This window comes from Gopherus evgoodei, chromosome 3, assembly GCF_007399415.2.
Source record: "Gopherus evgoodei ecotype Sinaloan lineage chromosome 3, rGopEvg1_v1.p, whole genome shotgun sequence".
Taxonomy (NCBI): domain Eukaryota; kingdom Metazoa; phylum Chordata; order Testudines; family Testudinidae; genus Gopherus; species Gopherus evgoodei.
Window position 1 is genome coordinate 13,320,935 of NC_044324.1, and position 10,835 is coordinate 13,331,769.

General features: G+C 52.5%; 1 protein-coding gene across 4 annotated transcripts in view; it reads right to left on the minus strand.

Moving 5' to 3' along the window:
* Nucleotides 1–10,835, minus strand: part of SCARA5 (scavenger receptor class A member 5) — a 187,153-nt gene that overhangs the window by 125,985 nt on the left and 50,333 nt on the right. The window contains exon 1 of one of the 4 annotated variants that reach the window (XM_030555110.1): nt 10,273–10,302. The exons of the other annotated variants lie outside the window; for them this stretch is intronic. The gene's annotated coding sequence lies outside the window, so the exon portion shown is untranslated. Of the gene's footprint in view, nt 1–10,272; nt 10,303–10,835 lie in introns of those variants that run through there. 4 annotated transcript variants of the gene reach the window in all.

The following is a 10,835-nucleotide window of genomic DNA, read 5'->3' on the forward strand; positions in this document are numbered from 1 at the left end:
AGGTAGATCAAGTAATGTTATTTCCATTATACAGCTGGGGAAACTGAGGCACAAGAGATCAAGGCTCCTGTTTTCCAAAGGTGGCCTCTAACTCCGGATCCCTCCAGTTTTTGGGGGCTGCTCCTTTTGAGACACTTCAGCCCCACTTTTCAGAGCTGCAGAGCACCCACAACTGCAAATCAAGTCCACTGGAGCAGCTGATGGTCAGCATGTCCGTCAATCAATCTCAAGGCGTCTCTGGCGAGGGACCCAGCATCAGAGGCCACGTAGGGGAGCCTGGCCCATAAACTCCGGGAGCCTCTGTGTCCCCGTGTGTGAAATGATCCGAGTGCCCTGTGCAGCACCGTACAGCGAGGGACCGGAAGAGACACCAGGCACCCAAGCGGTCAGTTGGCCTCTCTACTGGGCCGTGCTGATTCCGTCCAGCAGTGAGAGTCTGATTTGCAGTGGCACTGAGCAGGCACAGCTCCCATTGACTTCACAGGGAATGGCAGGTGCTCAGCACTCACTAAAAACCAGGCTTGACAGAGTGTGTGCAGGAGGAGCTGCTAGTGATACGCCAGCCTCCATCCCCCAGAGCCTGCATGCAATTTGGATCCTGACGCAAACGACTGCAGCCTCCAAAGGGTTACGCTGGGTGTAGAGCTGCGAGGGGCTGCAGCCAGCATATGAAATGATAAAATGCTGAGGTCACTCCCTGACCGCAGGCGGGGCCGGATCCCTTGAGGAAACGTTGTTTTAAGAGGCGATGCTGAGCAGGGATTAAGCCGTGAAATGCAGCATCCCCAGCTCTCCTGCATAACTCAATCTGCAATTCATTAGCAGCATGCGGTTCCCATTTGCTGGCCAGGGCATTCTGTCACTGGCCAAACAGATGGAGCCGGGGGGTTCATAACGAGGATAGCTGCAATATTTTTCTGACATTAACACTTAGATCAGGTCCTCAGAGGGCGTATGAGGAGCTGGCCTCAGCCCTCGAACCACCCACTCCCTTCTCGCTTGCTCGCGAAGTGGAGAAAGGATTGCAGCTGTCCAAGCAGGGCTTTCACAGCCTCCAAAAAGGAGCCCAGGGCTTAGGGTTTGCTCTCCTCAGTAACCAAGGGGAAAAGCAAATATTTCTCCCTCCCCCTCTTCCCTTCCAAAAAGGATTTTGCAATCTAGCCAGCCTAGTGGGGCAGCCCGATCAGCCAGCTCCTGCCCCCTCACTGTGCCTTGCCCAGAGCTGCTGCTATCCCATTTTCCAGTGTTCACTTTGTAACAAGCAGGTTGGGGTGTAGGCCTTTGTGCCACCGCCTTTGGCATCAGAAGGGCTCAAGTGTATCATAAGCCTTATTCTGCAAACAACTAACGGAGATGCGCCATTACCTCCAATGGCTCAGGCCTCCATTTTGGGAGCCAGATTCCATCCCTCCTACTGCTATGAAGTTCTGAGCACCTAGTGACAGCTAGGATGGCGGACAGGGCCACACATTTGTTACAGTATTTTATTATTTTTAGACATTTCAACAGTTCAAACCAGCAAGATGCTCATTATCGTACCACCTTATGGCCCGAAGGTTGAAGGAGGAAGCCCCCATGAATTAATTTGTTATAAATTACTCACATCTGAGAACAGGTGAAGAAGGAATACGCTGAAGTGGGAACGGGCTGGGGCTGATGGTCAGAGTAAGAGGCAGGTAGGCTGGACACCTTGGTTGTATCCTCAGCTGGCCCACCAATTAGCTATGTGACCTCAGGCCTGTCACAAACTCTCAGGGTGTGTCTGCACTGCAGTTAGACACCTGCAGCTGGCCCATGCCAGCTGACTGGTCTCATGGGTCTCGGGCTAAGGGGCTGTTGAACTGCAGCATAGATGTTCCGGCTCTGAGACCCTCCCACCTTGCGGGGTCCTGGAGCTTGGACTCCATCCCAAATGGCAATTAAACACCCTTTAGCCCGAGCCCCATAAACCCGATTCAGCTGGCATGGGCCAAGCATGGGCTTTTAATTGCAGTGTAGACAGACCCTTCAACTTTAGCAATAAATCTGAAAAGAAATATGTCAAAGGGTGTGTGTGTGTGTGTGTGCGCGCGAGCACGTGGTTCAGTTTGTGTTTGTAAAGACATTGGAGACTGTAAAGGTGTGCACAGTCCTGCCCGCCCCCTGGTGTCCAGGTGTGGAACTGCAGGTGACCCCCACCCTTACTTTTACCCAGTTGGGGAGTCAAAACGTTCCCTATTAAGGATCTGGGCAGGGGGAAAGCCGGAACAAATTAATCCAAACCAGTCTGTCGCCTGGAAGCAGGTCTCAGGGAAGGAGAAAGCACAACAGGCCGCCCATAAGGTTCTCGCCACAGCATCCTCCAGGGTCCCAAGCTCATGCAAAGTCTCTGAGTCTGGGCAGGCTAGAATCCAGGAGCCAGAGAGTGAGCGCATCACCCCCTGTAGGCTCGGTGACGTCACAGCCCTTCCCTCGGCCTCTCAGCCAGACCTGCTCCCACCTCAGCTCAGCGCCCTGTTCCAACAGCCTGGATTACACCCAGCCCGCCCCTTAAGGGGTGGAGCGCTCCTTCACAGGGCCCTGGCATGTCCAGTGCCGCAGAAGGACTCAGAATGTGGAGCCCATGGGGCTAGCAGCTGGCTGGCTATATTCAGGTCAACAGTACTCAGCTTCGACTGATACAACCAACCTTCAACAAAACCTGGCAGGCAGACTCGAGCTCCCAAGAGTATTAACACCACAGCCCTGTTTGGCACCCAGAGGCCCCCCCAGCCCTGTGCGACGTCTCTGCTTGCGGTCGCTGTGGGGCAGGAACTTTGCCTTTGTGTCTGTGCAGTGCCCAACATAACATCCACCCTCATGCCGTCCAAGCAGCTCCCTAGGATTCGTGGCGGTAGTCTCACAACCCCCCTCGGAGGTGAAGAAGTATCTGCCAGAAGTAATTTATAGAGAGACCGAGGGCGCAGTCCTACTCCTACAGCGCAGTAATCTTGCAGGAGTCTGTGGCACAGCTAGGAATTCAGCTCAGAGCTTCTGAGTGTCTTATCCACTAGACAAGACTTCCTCTCCAGAGTCCCTCCTCCCGGGACCTGGGCTGAGCCAGGCAAGCATGGAGGAGCTACAGGACCTGAGCCACGAAGTCTCTGGGAACTTTGCTAGCCCCCGGAGCGCAGAATTTGGCCCATCTGCCTTTTTAGCAGCAGAAAGATCGTACAGCTTCAGCTGCAGGTGTGTCTCCCCCAAATAGCTCAGCTTTACAAGCCGGATCACCCTGGCTGGTGGCAGCGCTTCCATTAGGAAATGCCCTGAGGCATCCGTCCCAAATCTTTCTGCCTCCTTTACTAAGTTTGCCTGCCAGCAGCCCAGGCTAACTAAAACTGCTGCGATAGACGCCCAGAGCTGCCACCCCACCGGCGCGAAGGAGCCAGTCCCCTCTAGGAACCACGCCGGTCTCAGTTCCCTTTGAAGTACGGTACAGAAGAAAGCATGGTCTACAGGACAGAGCACTGGACTGCGAGTCAGGACACCTGGGGTCTGTTTACTGACCTTGTAGCGGGCTGGGCACCCGCCCCTGCCTTAAAAGGCTTGAAACAGCCCAGGGAGAGGGCTGTGGCAGGGAAGGAAGAGTGGGGCTGACTGGGGAAAGCAGCCTCAGATGGGGGCCACCCCCCATTGAGACTGAGGCTGGCTTCATGAGGGCCCAGCTGGCCCTTATAAGAGGGCTGGGGCCAGAAGCCAGAGACAGAGTCTCTCACTAGTGGTAGAGAGGGAAGGGCCTGGCTGCCTGGAAGCTGAGAGGGTACCAAGACTGAAGCAGGGCTGGGGGAAGGTCAGAGGAGCTGGGGAGCTCCGGCCTGGAAACTCCCCAGGCTGCAGGCCTTGTTAAAGGCCAGAAAAAGGTACTGGCGTTGCAGAGGGGCAGCCCAAGGGTAGACAGAGGCAGCAGGGCCAAACCCTCCTGGCCGATGATGAGTGGCACTTACAGTGTCGTCCGCCCCACTGAACGGGGGCTCGATGGTGACTGGCAGTAGCCAAAGACTGAGGCGAGCTGGGGCTAGGGGGTTGGGGGTTTCCCTGAGTGGGGAGACCCAGATCTGTGGGGGTACTGCCAAGGGGCAGCATCCTGGCGTGAGAGGGGCACCGGGGTCTGGGAGAGACACGGAGACCAGAGGCAAGTGGGACACCGGCCTGCAGAGGGCGCCCCGGAGCTGGAAAAAGAGCTAATTCCTAGGACACCAGCAGGAAGCGCCGCAGGGGTGAGTCCTCGCACCGTGACGGACCTGCTGTGTGTTTTGGGCAAGTCCCTCCGCTCTGTGCACCTTAATTTCTCCTGCGTGTGCCGTGTGGATAACAGCCACTGTTCTCCTTTGCAGAGAGCCTGGAAATCTATCAATGAAACATGTCCAATAAGAGTTAATATTGGTGTTATTCTGGCCTGTGTAGGTACTTATCCCACACTCATCACCTTGGTATCTGGGTGCCTTCCAGTCCCGCATTAAGGAGAGTAACTAACATCAGTACTACAGGCCAATGGCAAGGACGCCAGCACTCGCTGGCTCAAATCGGGGGCCGCTTGCCATGGCCCAAGCCCGACTGAAGCGCCAACGGAAGAAGCCCTGGGATTCTGCCTTGCCCGCAGACAGCGGATTGCACTCAACCACAGTCAGACAATGCGTGGAAGGCGCGGATCTCTCCACCACAAATGGAAACTCATCGAAATTGCCACCTTGGGACTGCGGCGAGGAGCAAACAACACGACACATCGTGGACAACCTGCCCCCGTCAGGCTTGCAGTGGTGGCACAATGCCGGGTCTTTGGAATCGCAAGATTCAATTAGAATCCCAGCCTGCTGCTTTTCTAAGGGTGCCCGAGAGGAAGAAGACGATGACGAACATCTGGCCCATGTTCGTTCTCTCCTCCTCTCCCCAAGGGGAGAAGCACGTGCAGGAGAGAGTCTTGCTTTGGATTTTACTCCCAGGCAGACAGACACATGTTGCTCTAGGGTTATGTTAGAGAAGACAGGTCAAAGGAATGCGGGAAGATCTGAGGGTTTGGTCGAAGTTTTGCACGTCAATGAGGAAGGGGGAAGAAAGAAAGGGAAATTCCACGAGTCAAACCAGGAATAATCAGAAAAAACATTCTTTGGGTGTTTCTAACAGAGAGTGGGAGGGGAAGATCACAACTCCACAACACACTGGCATCAGATCTCCTGTTGTAACAGCCACACAAAAATTAAGCCCTCAGCTCAGTACAAACATTCAAACAAACCCTCTCAGACAGATTGGCGTCTTCTGTCCATTCGAGGTCACCCCAAATCCCTATGTTCCAATGCAACATAGCCCAACCAGCGGGACTCTTGGAGCACTGGAAATGACATGCCTCTGCAATCAGTAAAGAGCAGGATCTTCCAATCCTGCCCCCTGGAACAGCACCCCACACGTTACCCAGGCAGCCTCTGCTGGATGTTGCCACCTCATTGTAGCTACAACTTTTCCGTGCAAGTCTGTGGTAATAGCTCTGCCTCCCAGATCTGTGCGCTCACCCCAGACCACACAGGCCTCATGATGGGTTGATAAAGTGCCAGTGGCAGTTTATAAGATCACCATCCCAGCCATCTAGCCTGTAGAGTGCAAAGCTGTTGGCAATCAATGTGCAACCCAATTCCGTGCACCTGGGGCTAAATGTATGGCTTGCTGTAATAACTCCCCAAGGAGCTCCTGGGAGATCAGCATTTGCCTGGGCAGACCAGTGCGTGGTGCCAAGGCTGGCAGAGGCGCAGTGATCACAGCAATGCCAGAAGAACCATTCTCCAGGCTGACCAGGTTTATTGGGACCGGGGGGGATTGCACTGGGTGTGCTGGGTCAGACACTGGAGTACGTGTTGCTGGCAGGCAGGGCTACTAGGCCAGAAACACTCCTTTGGAAGACGCCCGGCTCACGACACAGTGAATTCTACACCCTGCAGAGCAGTTTGCTGTGTTACATTTTCACCACTCTTGCAAGTGTGTGAATGAGTGAGGGTGCCCTCTGGTGGCTGGGCCAAACCCAGGACGCAAGACCTACTACTGCCAAGGGCCTGAGTGCCAGTCACAGAAGGATAAGAATTCTAGTCCAAGCTCCCTTTGGGTGCGAGGAATATCATGCTGATGGTGTCTATTGTCTAGAGACAACAGATTAATGATAAGCTCTGGGAGTAGCGCACGGCCTAATGGTTAGAGCCTGGCATAGGGAGCTGTGTGACTGGGCTCAGATCTGCCACTAACATGCAGTGTGACAAATGGGGCTGACAGTTAAAAAAGACCCTCTGCTTCGGGGTGCCCAAAGCTGTCCCTGGTACAGAGGCTGACACACACATCTGAGCAGTTCTGCTTACACACACACACACACACACACACACACACACACACACACACACACACACACACACACACACACACACACAGAGCAGTGCCCTGGGCAACCCAAACAACGCCCCATGCAAACGGGGACCTTTCAGAAATCCTTTGACAAAGTGCCTCAGCAAAGGCTCTTAAGAAAAGTAAGCTGTCATGGGATAAGAGGAAGGATCCTCTCATGGATCAGTAACTGGCTGAACCATAGAAAACAAAGGGTAGGAGTAAATGGTCAGTTTTCAGAATGGAGAGAGGTAGATAGTGGTGTCCCTGAAGGGTCTGTTCTGGGACCAGTCCTATTCAACACATCCATCAGTGATCTGGAAAAAGAGGTAACCAGTGAGGTGGGGAAAATTTGCAGATGTACAAAACCTACTCAAGCTGATTAAGTCCAAAGCAGATTGTGAAGAGTTGCAAAGGGATCTCACTAAACTGTGCAACAGGGCAACAAATGGCAGATGAAATTCAATGTTGATAAATGCAAAGTGATGCACATTGGAAAACATAATCCCACTATACGTATAAAGTGATGGGGGCTAAATTAGCTGTTACCACTCAAGAAAGAGATCTTGGAGTCATTATGGATAGTTCTCTGGAAACATCCACTCGATGCGCAGCAGCAGTCACAAAAGCAAACAGAATGTTGGGAATCATTAAGAAAGGGATAGAAAATAGGACAGAAAATAATCATGTTGGAATTGGAAAAGGTTCAGAAAAGGGCAAGAAAATGATTAGGGGTATGGAACAGCTTCTGTATGAGGAGAAGGTTAAAAAAGATTGAGACTTTTCAGCTCGTAAAAGAGACGACTAAGAGGAGATATGATAGAGGTCTCCAAAATCTTGACTGGTCTAGAGAAAGTGAATAAGGAAATGTTAGTTACTTCTTCACATAACACAAGAACTAGGGATCATCCAATGAAATTAATAGGAAATAGGTTAAAAAAAACAAAAGGCAGTATTTCTTCACACAATGCACAGCCAACCTGGGGAACTCCTTGCCGGAGAATCTTGTGGAGGCCAAAACTATAACAGGGTTAAAAAAAGAACTAGATAAGTTCATGGAGGATGGGTCCATCAATGGCTATTAGCCAGGATGGGCAGAGAGGCAATCTCATCATCGGAGTGTCCCTAGCCTCCAACTGCCAGAAGTTTGGACTGGATGAGTGGGATCACTAGATGATTCCCTGCTCTGTTCTTTCCCTCTGGGGCACCTGGCATTGGCCACTGTCAGAAGACAGGACACTGGGCTAGATGGACCCCTTGGTCAGACCCAGTATGGCCGCTCTTATGCCTTTTATGAGTCATGCACTGGGACAGCCCAGGGATCTCTCTGAACCCCACCCAGCTCGCCCAGTCTAGAGCTGTGAAAGCTTCAGAGCTGCCCCCTGCAACAAACATAATCTTAATGTGCTTCCATGGCAGCCACCACTTAAGGAGGCTTTTACAAAACGTTCTCTAGTTGGAGGTGGTCTTGGGAGAACTAAGAGGCGGAGCCAGTCCTATAGCTCCACCCCCCTAGAAAGCTGAACAAGTGAGCCTCCTGCAGGAAAGCCCCATCCTGCCCTGTCCTGCACCAAGACAGCCTTCCTGCCAACCACCTTTCCCTCAGCTACCACGGAAGTCAGAGGCCGATCTATCAGCCCCCAGCCCTCCCATCAGTATCCAGTCAGAGCTAACTAGAACTCCAGCTTTACCACACCCCGGGGGGTGGGGGGCACATTGGTGGTTTAAGTGGTTAAGTGAGGATGTTGACCTCCTCTATGCCCCATTCAGCTCTTGGCATCTCCACTGCCATTGCCACTGCCACCATGGGGCCAATTGTGACAGTCACAAATGTGGGCTTTCCCCCCAGACAGATGCTTGCCACTGAGATAGAGATGGAACCCCCCCCACCAACTCATGTCACAAAGGCCCATCATTCAAGGCGGAAACTAGCTGTCCCATTGTCAGCTTGGTTTTCCTGTCTCCTTTCCAGAGTTCAGGCTGGGAAGGCTGGGTGGGGTGGGAGTCGTGATGGGAATTATATGGCAGTGGGGAACCAGATGGATCCTTTCGCTGGCCATTTCCAGACTGGCTAAGGTTGGGCTGTAGAAATTTTGTTTCAAACAATGCAATATTATTTTGGGCCGTTAGCTGGTCTCCATGGAAACACACACTCAATCTTAACTCTTTCTTGACCGACTCCAGTTTGTTGTGAATAACAGCTTTCGCTGATGTCTCACCTGGGCTGGATTTGTCGGGGTGAAAGTCCTCATGGCCTAGTAACAAGTCTCCTCCACCAACTAGCATTTAAAATCTCTCTCTAACTTGTGCTCATTTCTCTCATTGACTCCACATCAGCTCAGATCAGCATGTCAGTTAAAATAATAATACCTAGCTCTTGTATGTGATGTTTTTCCAGCTCTGCAGATTCACCTGGAATCTGAGAGTCAAGCTGGGTCCTTCCCTTCCCATGCATCATTCCCAGTAAACATTTTGCAGGGCCAAGATGCTGTCTGTTGCACCTAAGCAACCTGCTCTGCTGTCCATGGGATTGCACGGATGTTCTGGATTGTAATTTAGGGGGCAATTAATGCCCAAGAAGGGACACCTCACTGGAGGTGTCATATGGTGGCTCGGCAAGGCTCTCAGGGGAAAAGAGATCTGCTGATTAAGCAGCTGCCATTTTGACACATTATTATTGATAATCACATACAAAAACCTACATTCAAAGAATGCTCTTTAGGCTGCAAAGTCAAGTTAGGAAATGCCAGATAGACAGTTGCACGTGCAACCCACTCTCTGGCCCCATGTGCATCCTGCGTGTGCACTGACGCTGTCAGCAACAAACTCATCACGCAGCAGCAGGCAACAGCCGTGTGCTCGAGCAAGGTCTGGGCCAAAGGGCCGGAGCTACAGCCAGGCCTGGGTGTGAGCAGAAAGACCCAAGCTCTGCAGCTGAAGGACTGGCCCAGAGTTCCTCTTCCAGCAGTGGGACTCTCCACACCCATTTGGCAACGCTGCCGGATGGAGAGGCAAGTCCCAGCCCCACACCCCTTCCGCCCCACCCTCTCTTGGCAGCCACGTCCATGCTCCAGCTGGCCCCACTCTAACAGGGCATGCTAGAATATCCAAAGCTGAACCCAAAGCCCGAGAGCATCCCCCACCCGAAGCTCTAAGACGTGGTCCCTGAGGCCGGCCCGCAGGGAGCCCACACCCTGGTGAAGTCAATCAATGCAGCCTGTTCCCGAGAGCAGCGGCTAGCCAGAATGGAGCGTGGAACCAGGCTTCACATGTCTGGCCAAGGCACCGCTTGGGCTGCAGGACGTCAGGACACTGCCTGGCCTGATGCTGAGTGTTCAGGAGGGACCTGTCAGCCCCTCAGGGAGGATTCTCCCATAACTACATATTCCCTGGGTTGGGTGCTATTCAGTATTTTCATTACTGAGGTGGATAATGGAGTGGAGAGTACGCTCATAAAATCTGTGGATGACACCAAGCGGAGAGGAGTTGCAAGCACTTTGGAGGACAGGGTTAGACTTCAAAACGACCTTGAGACATCGGAAAATGGGTCTGAAATCAACAAGAGGCAATTCAACAAGGATCAGTGCAAAATATGTCACTTAGGAAGGAAAAAAATCAAATGCACCACTACAAACTGGGGAACAACTGGCTAGGGGATTGTACCGCTGCCAAGGGTCTGAGGGTTACAGTGGATCACAATGTGAACATGAGGAAACACTGTGGCGTAGTTGCGAAAAAGGCTAATATCCTTTTGGAGTGTATTGGCAGGAGTGTCGTATGGAAGATGGGGAGGTAATCATCCCACTCTTCTTGACACTGGCACAGCCGGCTTTAGACTGATTCGCCCGGTTCCCCGGAATTGGGCCCCACGCTGGCACCTTTTAAATTTTCACTCACCCGGTGATGCTCCAGGTCTTCGGTGGCATTTTGGCGGCAGGTCCTTGAGTGCCGCCGAAGACCCAGAGCAAGTGAAGGGCCCGCTGCCGAAGTGCCGCCGAAGACCCGGAGTGCCGCCGGGTGAGTACGAAGCGGGACCCGCACTTGCTAAAGCCGGCCCTGGGCACTGGGGAGGCCTCAGCTGCAGTTCTGTCTCCTGTTCTGGGCACCGCCCTTCAAGGAAGAAGTGGACAAATTGGGAAGAGTCCAGAGGAGAGCAACTAAAAGGATAAAGGTTTAGAAAACCTGACCTTGGAGGAAAGGTTAACAAAAACTGGACATGTGCAGTCTTGAGAAAAGAAGACCCGATAACAGTCTTCACATATGTTCTGGCTGTTATAGAGAGGATGGGGATCAACCATTCTCCTTGGCCATCGAAGGTAGGACAAGCAGTAATGGGCGTTATCTGCAGCAAGGGAGAGTCAGGTTCGATATTAGGAAACACTTGCCACCTCTCTTGGGAGTTAAGCTCTGGAACAGGCATCGAAGGGAGGTTGTATCATAAACAGATAGCTAAGGGTTAA